At 48.6% G+C, this 13,796-nt stretch overlaps 1 pseudogene; it reads left to right on the forward strand.

Annotated features, from left to right (window-relative positions):
• The first annotated feature begins 350 nt into the window (after positions 1-350).
• Positions 351-5,861, forward strand: LOC140902828 (SLAM family member 9-like; annotated as a pseudogene).
• The last annotated feature ends 7,935 nt before the right edge of the window (positions 5,862-13,796 follow it).

Here is a 13,796-nt window from a genome sequence, read left to right on the forward strand (position 1 = left end):
CTGCCTCCCTGTTTGATGGCAAACTATTGATAACTACTCTTTGAATACGGTTTTTCAACCAGTTGTGCACCCACATTCTAGTAATCTAATCTAGACCATATTTCCCTAGTTTGCTTATGCAAATGTTATGTTGGACTGTCAAGAGCCTTACTTAAATCAAGATATGACGGGAAGGAAGCTTTGAAGCTGCTGACATTCGATTTATTCTCACACAGCCCTCACTGTTCAGCGGGGCGATCCCATAATCCCTGTCATCCAAACTCAGACGCTCAGATCACCTCAGTCTCTGACTGATTGGCTGGGGCACCTGCCCTTCAACTGCTCACTGCTCTGCAGCCCACCCTGCACCAATGGCGGGAGCTTCCTGTGCCTTCCTTCTCTTCTTGCTTATGGTTTCCCAGCCCAGAGGTAAGTGGCGCAGGGCTATATCCACCCTGCCGGGCCTATCAGTCTTGGGGGAGTTACATCAAGGGGATGGGGACATTATTTCCAAAGTCAATTCTGGTTAATAGCAAGAAAGAGAAGCACAGAAGCTCCCATTGTTAGCTGGTCTGAGGTCATAAGAATGGCCATACTGAGTCAGACCAATGGTCCATCTAGCCCAGTATCCTGTCTTCCGACAGTGGCAACGGCCAGGGGCTTCAGAGGGTATGAGCAGAACAGGCAATCATCGAGTGATCCATCCCTGAGATCCAGCCTGCGCTGGAGGGAAAATGGGGTGTGTCTCCTATGGCTGGGCATAGAGAGGAACAGGCTGCAGCTCAGATGGCTGGGTACACAAGACTCTGGTCACAGTTAGCGTATTTCATGAAGCCTAGGGGAAGAAGGAGAGAACGCAGGTCTGGGAGCCAGCCAGGAGGGCTGTGCTGCGAGATGTGCTGCCTCTCTGAAGCCCTGACACCCCTGCACGGGCAGCAGGGAGTATGGGGCAGGTGCGAAGCAGCATGAAACCTGCAGCCTGGACTCATGGCCACTGAATCCAGCTGCTCCTATTGCTGGCTTTGCCAGTGACTCATTGTGCCCCTCCCCGCTGGCTTCCATTTCCTTCTCTGCTAAACAGAGATACAAGCTTGGGGTTGGCTCTTTGGAGCTTCTGCTGTCCAGTGTGGTGACTCAATGCCACTGAATACCATGAATCCCTGTGCAGGGGGCACAGGAGGGGGAATTGTAAAGGGCTGGGATTGTAATTCTCTGCTGCGCAGTGGGGCTGTGAGACTCAAATCACTCCTGTGAGTGAAAAACTCCAGCCTGGGCCACGCTAGAGAAGGGCTGGGGGTTATTACCATTGTACAGAAAGCCCCCTTCAAGTGACAGGGCTGGGAAACCAGGGCTGGAAGGGAGTGGGGGGACAGAACTTGATCAGTTTCCTCAAGTCTCCTTTGTCTTCTGTGTTAGATGCGAGTCCGTTCACAGTATCTTGTCTCCCAGTGTCAATGAACGGAATTCTGGGAGAATCTGTCGTTTTCCCTTTCCTCAATCCTGGAGCCTTCAAAAGCATCACCTGGCACGGCCCCTCCCCTGCCAATGCTGAAGCCTATGCGTCACGTAGGCCTTTAGCAGTTATCACCCCAGGGGCCCCTGGAGTGCTGCCCCACATTTCAATGGAGGACGAGAGATATCGAGGGAGAGCAAGACTCCACAACCAGAGCTATTCGCTGGAGATCAGCAACCTGATGCTGGCAGACGTTGTCATGTACAGCTGGGAGACAGCAAGTGCAGATAGCAATATCTTCTGTAGCTATGACCTGCACATCCACAGTGAGTGTGTGGAGGGGGAGGGGGGATTTGCGCTTAAAATAGACCCCAGCTCTGCAGAAACCTTGTAATGCTGTTTCAGCACTGGTCAGCATCAAAGTGATGGCTGGGCTGGGCTGGGCTTGCAGGTGGCATAAAATTTGTATAGATTCCAAGACCAGAAGGGGCCATTGTGATCCTTTAGTCTGACCTCCTGGATAACCTGCCCCAAAGGGATTTGCATTTTAACCAGAGGAGATCTTTTAGGAAAACATCCAATCTTGATTTAAAAATTGCCAGTGATTTTCTGACAGTATCACCAGGCCCAAATATTCAAAAATCAAAGTCAGGACCCCAAGATCATGAGATTATGTTAAAAATAATAAATGTTGGAGTGGAGGGTTAGTTGCCTTCTGGCTTTGGGGCCTTTAGGGTCTCACTTGCTTCAGGCTACCAAGCTTTGCCCTGCAGCTATGAAAGCTACAGACTTATTTCTTTTTTAAATGAAAGCTGAGATCCTCCTGCACTAGGAGGATGAAAAAAAAACACTAAAAATCATAAGGCTTGCTATAACGTCACAAGAGTTGGCAACTGGGCCCCAGAAACTTAGTTTGGGTACAGCAGAGCAAGGTCAGCTCTTATAGAAAGTGGCCCAGTGCAAAGGACCAGGGTGTAGGTGGTCTGACCTAGTGGTCACAGCTGGGCTAGTGCCCACAGGTTCAAGGATATCCATGAAGTGGTAATCAGCAAGCAGGGATCAGAGTAAATGCTGAAGCTGGGCTTGGTAGGCAAGAGTCAGAGTCAGGCTAGGGTCAGAGAGTAGAGATCAGAGACAGTTACCAAACTTGAATCAGGAGGTGAGGGTCGAGTCGGGTCAGGCCAGGGTCAGAGATCAGAAAGCAAGGCGAGGTGTGACATCACAGCAAGCCAGAAATTTATGTAGGTGCCCAGATAACTTCCTAGTCCACCCTCAGTTTAAATAGTGAGCCTGCACCAATCAGAAGGCTGCAGGGTGCTGTCACTCTAGTCCCTTCGGGTGGTACTTCCTGCAGCGCTTGATGTCCCTAGTGCACCTTGGAAATGACTCTCTACCGTCTCCCAGTGGCAATGTAGCTGTCCTGGGCTCTGCAGAGCTGGGTTCTAGTCCCACAAATCCTTACAAATCCAGGCTCTGTAATGCCCTCACAGAGCAGAGAGTTATTATGACTGGGTGCCATATGGAGCGTTGCCTCTTGGGCCTGAGCGGGTTGCCAACATCCAGGGCTGTTTCTGCTAGGAGGTTTCAGAGTAACAGCCGTGTTAGTCTGTATTCGCAAAAAGAAAAGGAGTACTTGTGGCACCTTAGAGACTAACCAATTTATTTGAGCATAAGCTTTCGTGAGCTACAGCTCACTTCACGAAAGCTTATGCTCAAATAAATTGGTTAGTCTCTAAGGTGCCACAAGTACTCCTTTTCTTTCTGCTAGGAGGAGAAATCAACGCTCCAAGGGAGGGGTACTCTGGTGCCATCTTGCTTATTTACAAAGAACGTCCATAGAGTCATATCTCCCTGGCTGTAGTAGAAATACAGAAAAGCAGGTAGCTCAGAACCCCCACATCTGCCCCTCCAGTGGGCTCCGTGCCCAAGAAGCCCCATATCTCTGTTCCCTCTCAGAGTTGTCACATTCACTCCTCCTCCTCACTTTGGGCAGCTCAGGCTGCTACACTTAAAAGATTTGCTGACATACTTGTGTCAGTCATGAGTGTGAAAAATCCTTCTCCTAACTGCCATAGCATTGCCGGCAAAAGGTTTTGTGTTGACGCTTTTATGCCAGCAAATAGGTCCTGTTGCTGGAATAGTTTATGTCATCGGGTGAGCTAGTATAAGCTAAGGAACTCTTGCTGATATAAGCCACTTCTCTGCTAGGAGAGTTGGCTGGCGTGCCTCTTCCGATATAGCCTTCGTGGCAAAGTCTTTCTTGAGTAGATAGTGCGTAAAACACACTCCACCTGCTGCCAGTCTCCTAGTCCCTGCATCTACAAGCAGAGAAACCCCTCAGCCCACACAGCTTAGCTCTGACCTTCCTTGGGCATTCCCTCTATTGTTTGTAGCAGAGGTTTTTGATATAAAGGGACTGGGTGGCTCCTTCTGTGGAGCCTGAAATAGGATGTTTGGCCTCCACTGGTTTTAAGGGGATCTGTGATTGTAGATCAAACACGCCCCCCATGGCAGCTATTTGCACCTTTCAGAGCATTATGAAAATCTCACCTCAAAACGCAGGCGGATAATGATTTTTTTTTTTACTTTTTAACACTGAAAGTCCTACAGAATCAGGGTCTGCCACTGGAGGGGGGCTCAGGTAACCTCTGGGAGGCTGGCATTGTTCTCACCTGTGGGAATCAGTCTCTAAGTGGGAGGCCATTAACCCTCGGGTTTCAGCACTCCCCACCACTGTAGCCTCTGGCTGTCGCAGGGAGGGACCTGCAGTCAGTTCTATCCACAGCAGCCTCTGTACAATGTTATTTTGTATTTCCCACCCCCAACCTGGGCCCCAGAGCGACTGTCGGAGCCGGAGATCAGGATCTAGTCTATGATGGCTGGGAACAGCACCTGCAATGTGACCTTCACCTGCAGCGCCAGGGAGGGGAACAAGACCATCAAATACATCTGGACACGCTCAGCAGGGGCCCCTGTTTTCTCCATTGAGGAATCTCTGCTGGTCCAGCACAGACTGGGAGACGAGGACTTGCCTGTCACCTGCACAGCCATGAATCCCGTTAGCAACAGCTCAGCCAGCGCCTCCCCCAAGGCGGCCTGTGAAGGTGACGCTCGCTCCATCCCTCCCTCTTGAGCGCATGCCGCACGGAACGGCCTGTGCAGGGCTGGCTCTTATATATACACACTGCTGCTCTGGCTGGGTTCTAGGGCCCAGTGAGCACCACTGGAGGGCTCGCAGGCTTTTTAAAGGGCTACTCCCCAATTCCTACACCCCATCCTGGTGCTAGGCAGGAAGATCTATGGCTGGGGGTACTGAGCATTGTGCTGCATCCGGCCCAACGGGAACAGCTGGGCATCTCCATCCCATCCCCATCCAGGATCTTCGGAGTTGGAGCTCCCAGCATCTGGTGCGGATATGGGTTTTCCAGACTGAGGAAATCTGCTAACCACTGATTTATTCCTTCAGGTCCCACCCTGCCCCAGGCCATGTCACTGCCCTACTGCCATGCCAAGGGGATCCTTGTGCTGGGGGTGCTGGGAACCCTGCTGGCTGGGATCCTCACAGTGAACGTCCTTGCCGCGTGGGAGCAGAGACAGCACTGAGAGGAAAGGAGCTTCCACTGTGGCGCTGAATCCATCCTGACACTTCCCACACTGCCAGACAGGGGGATGCGGCAGTGGGGTTGGCTGTGGCTCCCAAAGGGTTAATACGTCCTGAGCGGGCAGAGGAGCAGCAGCTGCCTACACAGGGCTGAGGACTCTGAGCCCAACATGACTCCCTGACCCGTGCCCTGCTGCTGTGGGGCGTGGGCTGGGGAGTGACTCCAGGTGGGAGGGCATGAATTTCTGGGGGATGCCTGCTCCCACTTTTCCTCGTGACCAGGAAAGCCCCAGGGAAATGCAGCTGGGTTCAGAATTGGGGATGGGAGGAGCCACGCAGAATCAGATCCAGGCCCCATTGTGATGCTGCCTGGGGGTATCCAGGGCTGTGGGCACCTCGCTACCACCTGCCCTTAACACAAAGTAGCCTTGTCTGTGCCTGCCAGGGTCAGCTCTGTTCCCCAACTCCATTAGCCCTCCCCTCTAGGCCTACACAGGCCCCACTGTCCCTCTTCTGCTTAGCAGTAGCCATAGACCAACCCCCGAGAGCTCCCATTGTCTCCCTGGAGCATCCAGCCCCTGCTCCACTGGCCACTCGCAGTATTCACTGATCAGCTGCTTCCAAAGAAACTATACTCTCCAGTGTACCAACTCCACCCCACATCACCGCTCTGCTTAACACACAGCACTTAGACTTTGATGTCACTCTAAACAAGTCTAAGTTTATTAAACAGAGCACAGAGACTCCGGTCATAGCAAGTAGAGAGATTGGAAACAAACGGCTGCATATGACATTAAATCATCACACATTTTAGATCCTAGATTAATAAGATAGCATCATGTCTAATGAAGTCTTGCTCATGCAAATCTCATACCTAATAAAATATTGCTCACCCAAAATCCTTGCAGTGTTTTCCACCTGTGACCCTCCCTCCAAGAGATATGCATGCTGTCAGTCTGCCTCCTCGGGGAAGGATTCAGTTCATCCTTTTGCATGCCGAGACAGACCAGACCAAGCCTTTGTCTTTATTCATAAACGGGACCGTCCCACCCCCTGCTTGTTTCTCTTGTAGATTTCACAGTCTCTCAATTGGTATCTGGCTCAGTGTGCCAATAGGCGGACAACACAGTCCCATGGCCAGACAGGGAGATAAGTGTCAGCTATGTCCTACCAGATAGGAACATTTCCAAGATACGTACCCTTGTGGACTCCAAGCCCTTAAGAACACAATTTTCTGCACAGATTCATAACTCCTTAAACAGTATCAGAACTTAATCACAATTATTATGGTGATCACTGGCTCTTGTAGAGACCTCATGTGCCACCTGATATTGGCAGATATCTGATATTTGGCTGGCGATCCTTGTAAAACCCTATGCACTCCTCTTCCAGTCAGCAGCAAGGGGTCCCTAGGTCCTATTCATCTGCTCCAGCGTCCCCTCTCTGACAGTGACCATGCTGCACGCAGGGTCTCTGTGGCTAAAGTCTTGGCCTATTCCCAAGGATCAGTTAACCCTAGAGCTGTAGCCTAGATTGCCTCCCCCGCATAATTCCCTTGCTCTGTCAATGAAAGCAACAGGGGGAGTGGGTGCCCACAACTGGGAGCCTCCCAGCCCATTTGGGAAGCTTCATATCCAGGATCTCTCGGGGGCAGTGTTAGAATTCCACCCCCTGAGCATTCCATGTCTGGTTACTCACAGACACGTCTGTTCAGTGAAAGGTTTAATTCATCTGCTAACACTAGTATGCTTCAGTGAAAGGTTTAATTCATATGCTAACACTAGTAGACTTCTGGGGAGGAGCGCACCTGGGCAGCAGAACAGTGGAGAGCTCTTTGCAGAGAACACACCAGTAGGGGGCAGAAAACAATTCTGCCAGCTGATGGCCTTCCCAGCATTTTGGCTGCTGAGTGAAACCTGCTTTAGCTGGAGCCTTCGAAGCTCTGCAAAAGCTGTTAAAGATTTTGTTCTCAATAAATTCATCGAGCTACGGCACTCGATACATTGCTCATGTCCTGCCCAATCTTGGCTTACCCACTGCCACTGTCACTACGAGACATTACAGAATTAAGCCATTTGTATCTATTGCCTGCAAGGTGTCTGCTGCTACCAACCCTCTTAACCAGATCTTCTAGTGGTACCGTTTGGTCATGTGTCTATGTATGGTCTAATTGCTGGGGTGGAAGTGACTGCCACCTACTATGGGCAGCTGATATTTTTTGCATAAGAAATGGGCGGAAACTGCTTTATCAGGAGGAATGAAATCACCTGCTTTTTGATTCCATATCCACATTTCTAATTTTCTATTTATGGCACAGACGAATCTCAGGCATTGTCCCATAGCTGCAAAATGGAAACTCCCATACACAGCACCCCCTAGTGCTGCACTGAAGGTCTGTCTCTGCTTAGCTGAGCTCACAGCAGAGGGAGAACAAGTGCAGCCCACGCTGGCATGGCTCTCTGGCCTTTAGACTGCATGTTTTACAGACAGGGAAGCTGAGGCACAGAGCAGGGGAATGACTTGCTTAAGGTCACCCAGTAGGCCAGTAGCAGAGCTGGGAATAGAACCAGTCCAGTGCTCTGTTCACTAGGCCACACTGCCTCCTACACCCTGCTTATCTGCACAGACTCCCTAAGCTATTGGCCTGCAGGTCCCTTCTACTCTGGCTCCCCCACAACTATCCCTGGTGCCCTCCCATGACCAGGCTCCAATGCTTTCAGTTCCACCTACGACGCAGCTCCCCACTCTGGTTCCTACCACCTGGCATCCTTGGTCTCCACAGAGTCCTCAGCTCCTTCCCACTGCCCCTCCTCCCTGGCCCCTGACAGTGCCTCTGCTTCTTCCAGTTACTGTCACTGTGGATCCCGCCGTACATGTGCACATGCCTCATGCATGCAAAATCAGGTTCTTTCAAATTGCAGTGTCTGTCAGTGCTGTGCATGCCCCCTATGCCTCCCCCTATTCCTGTGGAGGTGTGTCATACCCGGAATACAATCCAGACCAATGAATAGCTGTGTCAGCCTGGGGTGCCCTTTACACTGCTTTGCTGCTTAACCTGCAGGCGGGACTGCTCACAAACAGCCTCCAGCATGCAAGTCTCTCCCAGCTATGTCTGGGTGCTCTTACCAGTCTTGGTTATACTGCAGAGTGACCCCAACTCACTCCCAGTCTTAGATTTCCCCCCAGAAATATACGTCCTGTACTGCCCAGCCCTCTCCCAGACAATACAAGTTTATATAAAGTCAGTTATTGCTTTAATAGAAAAAATGCATATAACTTGCCACCCCAAATGGACTTTCCCAGACACTTCAATTTAAACACACTGGATTAGATCAAACAATAAAACAAACCGCTTAGCTACAAAGAGAGAGCTTTTAAGTGAGTACAAGCAATGAGGAATCAAAGTCAGAAATGGTTACGAAAAATAAAGATAAGAGGTTTACTAACATCTAACTTAACAAACTATCAGATTCAAGCAAAATTTCTCATCACATGGTTTCAGCAGTTTTACTGGCCAAACTATAGATCAGGACCCCTTTCCCAGAGTCCAGCGAATGCTTCTTTTGTCACTTCAGGTGCAGTGAATACAATGGGCAGGAGTGGGGGTCCTGTCATGTGTTTGTTCCTCCTTTTTATAATTTCAGTCCCTCTCTTGAAAAACATTTCCAGCTAGGCACTAGGGGACAAAGAGTCTGTGTGGAAGGATCTTCCCTGCTGCTTTTTTCTCACCTGTTTGAGCTTTCTTTGATTCCCTTCCTGCTTGATGATTCTGTCTACTGCTTAAATGCAAATTAAGCAGAGCACTCGTTCCTTTGTTTAGGATAGACTTGTTTGCCAACCTCATTTTGGGCAGCGTTGTGGGGTTTGGAAAATGTGTTAACAACACCATACAGCGGTATTTTATAACTCTACATACAATCTTGCCATGCATTTCACCAGGACAATAATAATCAGCGGATTATGGGTTTTCAAATGATACCTCACAAGGCACACTTTGTACAAAAATTATCACAATAGTGTGTAGGATGTGAACACAAGTGTAACATTCTGTCATAATCCCCTTGGTCATTCCCCACTCCCTACCTCCCTCCCTTTCTGGTTCCCAACACCCATTCCCTTGGGGATCCCCATGAACCTGCTCTCTCTCCTCCTCCTCACTTTCATCTTTTCCTGGTCCTTCAACAATAACTACCCGCAGCACCCAACTCCATTCCCCACCATTGTTCCGTCCCATTTTATTATTGTGTGTGGACTAGACCCCAAATGGGAATGCATCTCCACTTTCTCCTCCATGTGGCCTCTGATTCTTCCTAAGTGTTGAGTTGCTTTTCCCCATGGCAGCAGTTTGACAGGGTTTCTCTCCAGGTAGGATTCCCTCATGGGCATAAGAACAGCCATACTGGGTCAGACCAAAGGTCCATCTAGCCCAGTATCCTGTCTTCTGACAGGTTTCAGAGTAACAGCCGTGTTAGTCTGTATTTGCAAAAAGAAAAGGAGTACTTGTGGCACCTTAGAGACTAACCAATTTATTTGAGCATGAGCTTTCGTGAGCTACAGCTCACTTCATCGGATGCATACTGTGGAAACTGCAGAAGACATTATATACACAGAGACCATGAAACAATACCTCCTCCCACCCCACTCTCCTGCTGGTAATAGCTTATCTAAAGTGATCATCATCATAAATGGCCATTTCCAACTTGATGATCACTTTAGATAAGCTATTACCAGCAGGAGAGTGGGGTGGGAGGAGGTATTGTTTCATGGTCTCTGTGTATATAATGTCTTCTGCAGTTTCCACAGTATGCATCCGATGAAGTGAGCTGTAGCTCACGAAAGCTCATGCTCAAATAAATTGGTTAGTCTCTAAGGTGCCACAAGTACTCCTTTTCTTTTTGTCTTCTGACTGGCTAATGCCAGGTGCCCCAGAGGGAATGAACAGAACTGGTAATCATCAAGTGATCCAATGAGGACTAAGTTCCAGTTTACTTTTCCTACAGTATGTGCACTGATGGCACTTCTCTCTCATGTGGACTCCCCAGCCCCACCTCTGCCTGGGTCCCTGCTCCAGATTTAAAGAAACAGTATGTGTCCATCTCTCTCTCGACCCGCGAAGGCCCAGATGCAGAGTTTAATGTGTGACAAAGACCCAAAATGAGGGACACAGAAGCTGTTCTTGCAGAAAACATAATATGATTTGAAAAGCTCCCAAATTTCATGAACATCAAGCGCCTTGTGCCCTTCCAGAACTGGATTGAGTCCAGCTACACTCAATCCTCGAAAACCAAGAACTGGTGTAAATAACATTCAGTGTTAAAGGTGAGAGAACAATGGCTCTGTGCGGAACAGAGGTAACTGGGTGACAAAAACGAAGTGGGCTTAAGAGGTCTGTCCCTATCTTCAAATCTTCCCTCCCGCATTGCTTGGTCTCAGCAATGATCTCAGAGTGCAGAGATGTCTATTGGATAACAGCTCACGCCTCTAGAGGGCAGGGCACGGCTACTATTGCTATTGCACAGATGGGGAACCAAGGCACAGAGAGGCAAAGTGACTGGCTGAGGCCTTGTGTGGCAGAGCAGGGAGTTGTTACTTGTGTTCAGTATTGTTTCTCATTCAGATTTATCAGGACTGGGTCTCCTGAGGGAGTTTAAGGAAGAGGAAGGATGGTCCAGTGCTTAGAACACTAACCTAGGACTTGGGTAAGACAATTCCCTGCAATGGATTTAACTGGGAATTGGTCCTGCTTTGAGCAGGGGGTTGGACTAGATGACCTTCTGGGGTCCCTTCCAACCCTGATATTCTATGATTCTATGAATGTCAGACTCCCTGTGTGACCTTGTATAACCCACACACCTTCTGGGTGTAGTGTTCTGTCCCATCTAGTGGCACCAAGACCACTTAGAGAGAGAGATAAAATGAGTCTGCTCTACAGCCTTAGCTAACAGCCAGCTGAGTTTTAGCTTTTGCGGTAAAGGCTCATGCACTAAGCTCCAGAAGCCCCAGGTTCAATCCAGCCCACCGAGGACCGGGGTCTGTCAGCGTTACACTTGCACAAGTCACTTAGCTTCTCTGTGCCTCAGTTTCCCATCGGTAACATGGGGAGAAAAGCATGGTCCTGCCCCACAGGAGTGTTGTGAGGATAAACACATTAAAGCAGGGGTAGTCAATTATTTTTTTGTCAAGGTCCAAATTTCTTGGTCAAAGCTATATTCAAGGTCCAGCCTTCAGAGAAAATAATAATTAACCCCCCCCCCCCAATTCTAATGATAGAAAGTAAATGAAAAGATTTTAAGGTCTGTTCAAAAGCATCTGGAGGTCTGGATTTGGCCCGCAGTCCAGCTACTGACTACCCCTGCATTACAGGTTATGAGGTGCTCAGATAGAATGGCAAGGGCGGGGTGTCATATTGGTAGACAGCTTTGGGCTGCATTTTAGTAGTTAAAGAAGACCTGATTTGGTGTTTCTCAACCTCATGCCATATAAAGGAGAGGCACATAGGGCAAAACTCTACCTGTAAGAGTTGGCATATTTGTTTTGAGCTGTCACTCCACCTATATGTAGCTGAGCTGGAGTTAGTGCTGGATTGACATCGGGGATAACATGTTTCAGAGTAACAGCCGTGTTAGTCTGTATTCGCAAAAAGAAAAGGAGGACTTGTGGCACCTTAGAGACTAACCAATTTATTTGTTAGTCTCTAAGGTGCCACAAGTACTCCTTTTCTTTTTGGGGATAACATGGAGTCTTTTGGTCATTGAATCAAACTGTTCTGATCTTTCCACCACCCTTTGTGGGTAGTGGGGACTGGAAGAAATACGTCTGAAGTCATTCTGTAGCCTCAACACTTGGAGTTTGGAGCTAGTAAGCCATGGTCAATAGCTACTTCTTCCAGAATGCCAGAATGAGACTTTTAATTTTTTTCTGACCTGCTGAGTTATAGGGCTAGTGAAAAGCAGAATTTCTACAGCTGATTATTAATATATTACAGGAGCATCTGGAGAGTCCAAGCAAATCAGGGCCCCATTGTGTTAGGTGCTGTACAATCGTATGGTGAGACGCAACCTCAGACTCAAGGAGCTGACTAGCTAAATAGACAAGACAGATAAAGAGTGGAGGGTGAAACAGAGTCACAGAGCAGGGAAGTTATTTGCCTAAATACCAGTGGTTTCCAGAGAGGCATGTCTCTTTTTCAGACATACACTGCCATTTATACAATACAATGCACACAAACAGCTCCTAAGCACCTTTCTTTGTAGCTGCCTCATCCCTATAAACCAGAGTAACTTTTTTCCCAGCATGCTTTTCTGGGGGCTAGCCCTTTAAATTTGACAGAGCCAAATACCAGCAGCCCTAAAATGGTGATTTGCCACTGCACTGGGTTGCTGGCTGCTGCTTCTTCTTCTTCCTTTCCAATTGGTACGTATTAACCCTGGTTTTCCTCTGCTTTTTCCCTTCTTATTTCTGAGGAGCTGATACATTCTCACAGTAGATTAATGACAATTCAGACCTTAAGGCCCTGATCCTGCTAGAACTGACTAGTACAGACCCGGCTGCAGTCACATATGAAGCTGGGTCTCTGTTATAAACAAGGAATATTTGACCATAATATTAAAATATTTAAAAATTTTAAAAGAAATGCATATGGATCTACATAATAATTCTTGGTTTCAGAGTAACAGCCATGTTAATCTGTATTCGCAAAAAGGAGTACTTGTGGCACCTTAGAGACTAACCAATTTATTTGAGCATGAGCTTTCGTGAGCTACAGCTCACTTCATCGGATGCATTAGTTCTTCTCTAGCACTTCTCAACTGTAGATCTCAAAGTGCTGTCAAAAGAAAATTAATGTAAATACTATTTATCATCTACCTAGGGCCTGATCCTCCAAAGACTTAACTGTAGATCATAGAATCCTAGAAATGTAGGGTTGGAAGGGTCCTCAAGTCCACCTCCCTGTGCTTAGGCAGGACCTAGTAAACCTAGGACCTTCCCTGACAGGGGTTTGTTCAACCTGTAAGGGCTGGTTTAGGCTTAGCTTGTTCGGGAGGACTGCTCGCCGTACCTAATGTCAATAATGGCTAGTGCTTATATAGTTTAACTTAGTTAAACTCATGTCTTTGCAGGATTCGAGAATTAGATTGTGAGCTCTTTAAGGCAAGGATCATCTTGTCTGTATGGCTGTGACCATGATCTTAGCGCATTGGGACCTTGCTCCCTGCTCGGGATGCCAGACACTCTCAGAACAGAAATAAATAATAACAATGATCCCCATATTACAGATGGGGAAACTGAGGTGCACGGGCAGTGACATGCCCAAGGTCAGTGGCTGGGCCAGGAACAGAATCCAGGTCTCCTCATTCCCAGCTCACCCATCAGCCCTCTTTCTAAACAGCAGTTCATAACAATATTCCTGACGGTAAGGCAGGCAATAGCAAGAGAGGCAATGGCCCGGTGTTCACTGGTGTTGGGCACTACGCCTGTTTTGTTTAGATCCTAATAAACACAAGGGAACGCTGACCAGCGGCGTTCCGCGAGCCGCCTCAGGAGCCGACCCTACTTTCCCACGTGCCCATTTGCCCTTAACAAAGATGGTAGCACTCTCCCATTCTCTTCAGTAGTGTGAAGTCAGATCCCGGATGTGCCGGCCCGTCTGCCCTCTACCAACATGGCGGCCGCCTCCCCATTCCCATGGTTTTGAAACCACCCACGAATACCCCGGATGGAGCCGCCAGCCTCCCTCCACAAAGATGGCGGCCGTGCCCCCAT

This window comes from Lepidochelys kempii, chromosome 24 (assembly GCF_965140285.1).
Source record: "Lepidochelys kempii isolate rLepKem1 chromosome 24, rLepKem1.hap1, whole genome shotgun sequence".
Lineage (NCBI taxonomy): Eukaryota > Metazoa > Chordata > Testudines > Cheloniidae > Lepidochelys > Lepidochelys kempii.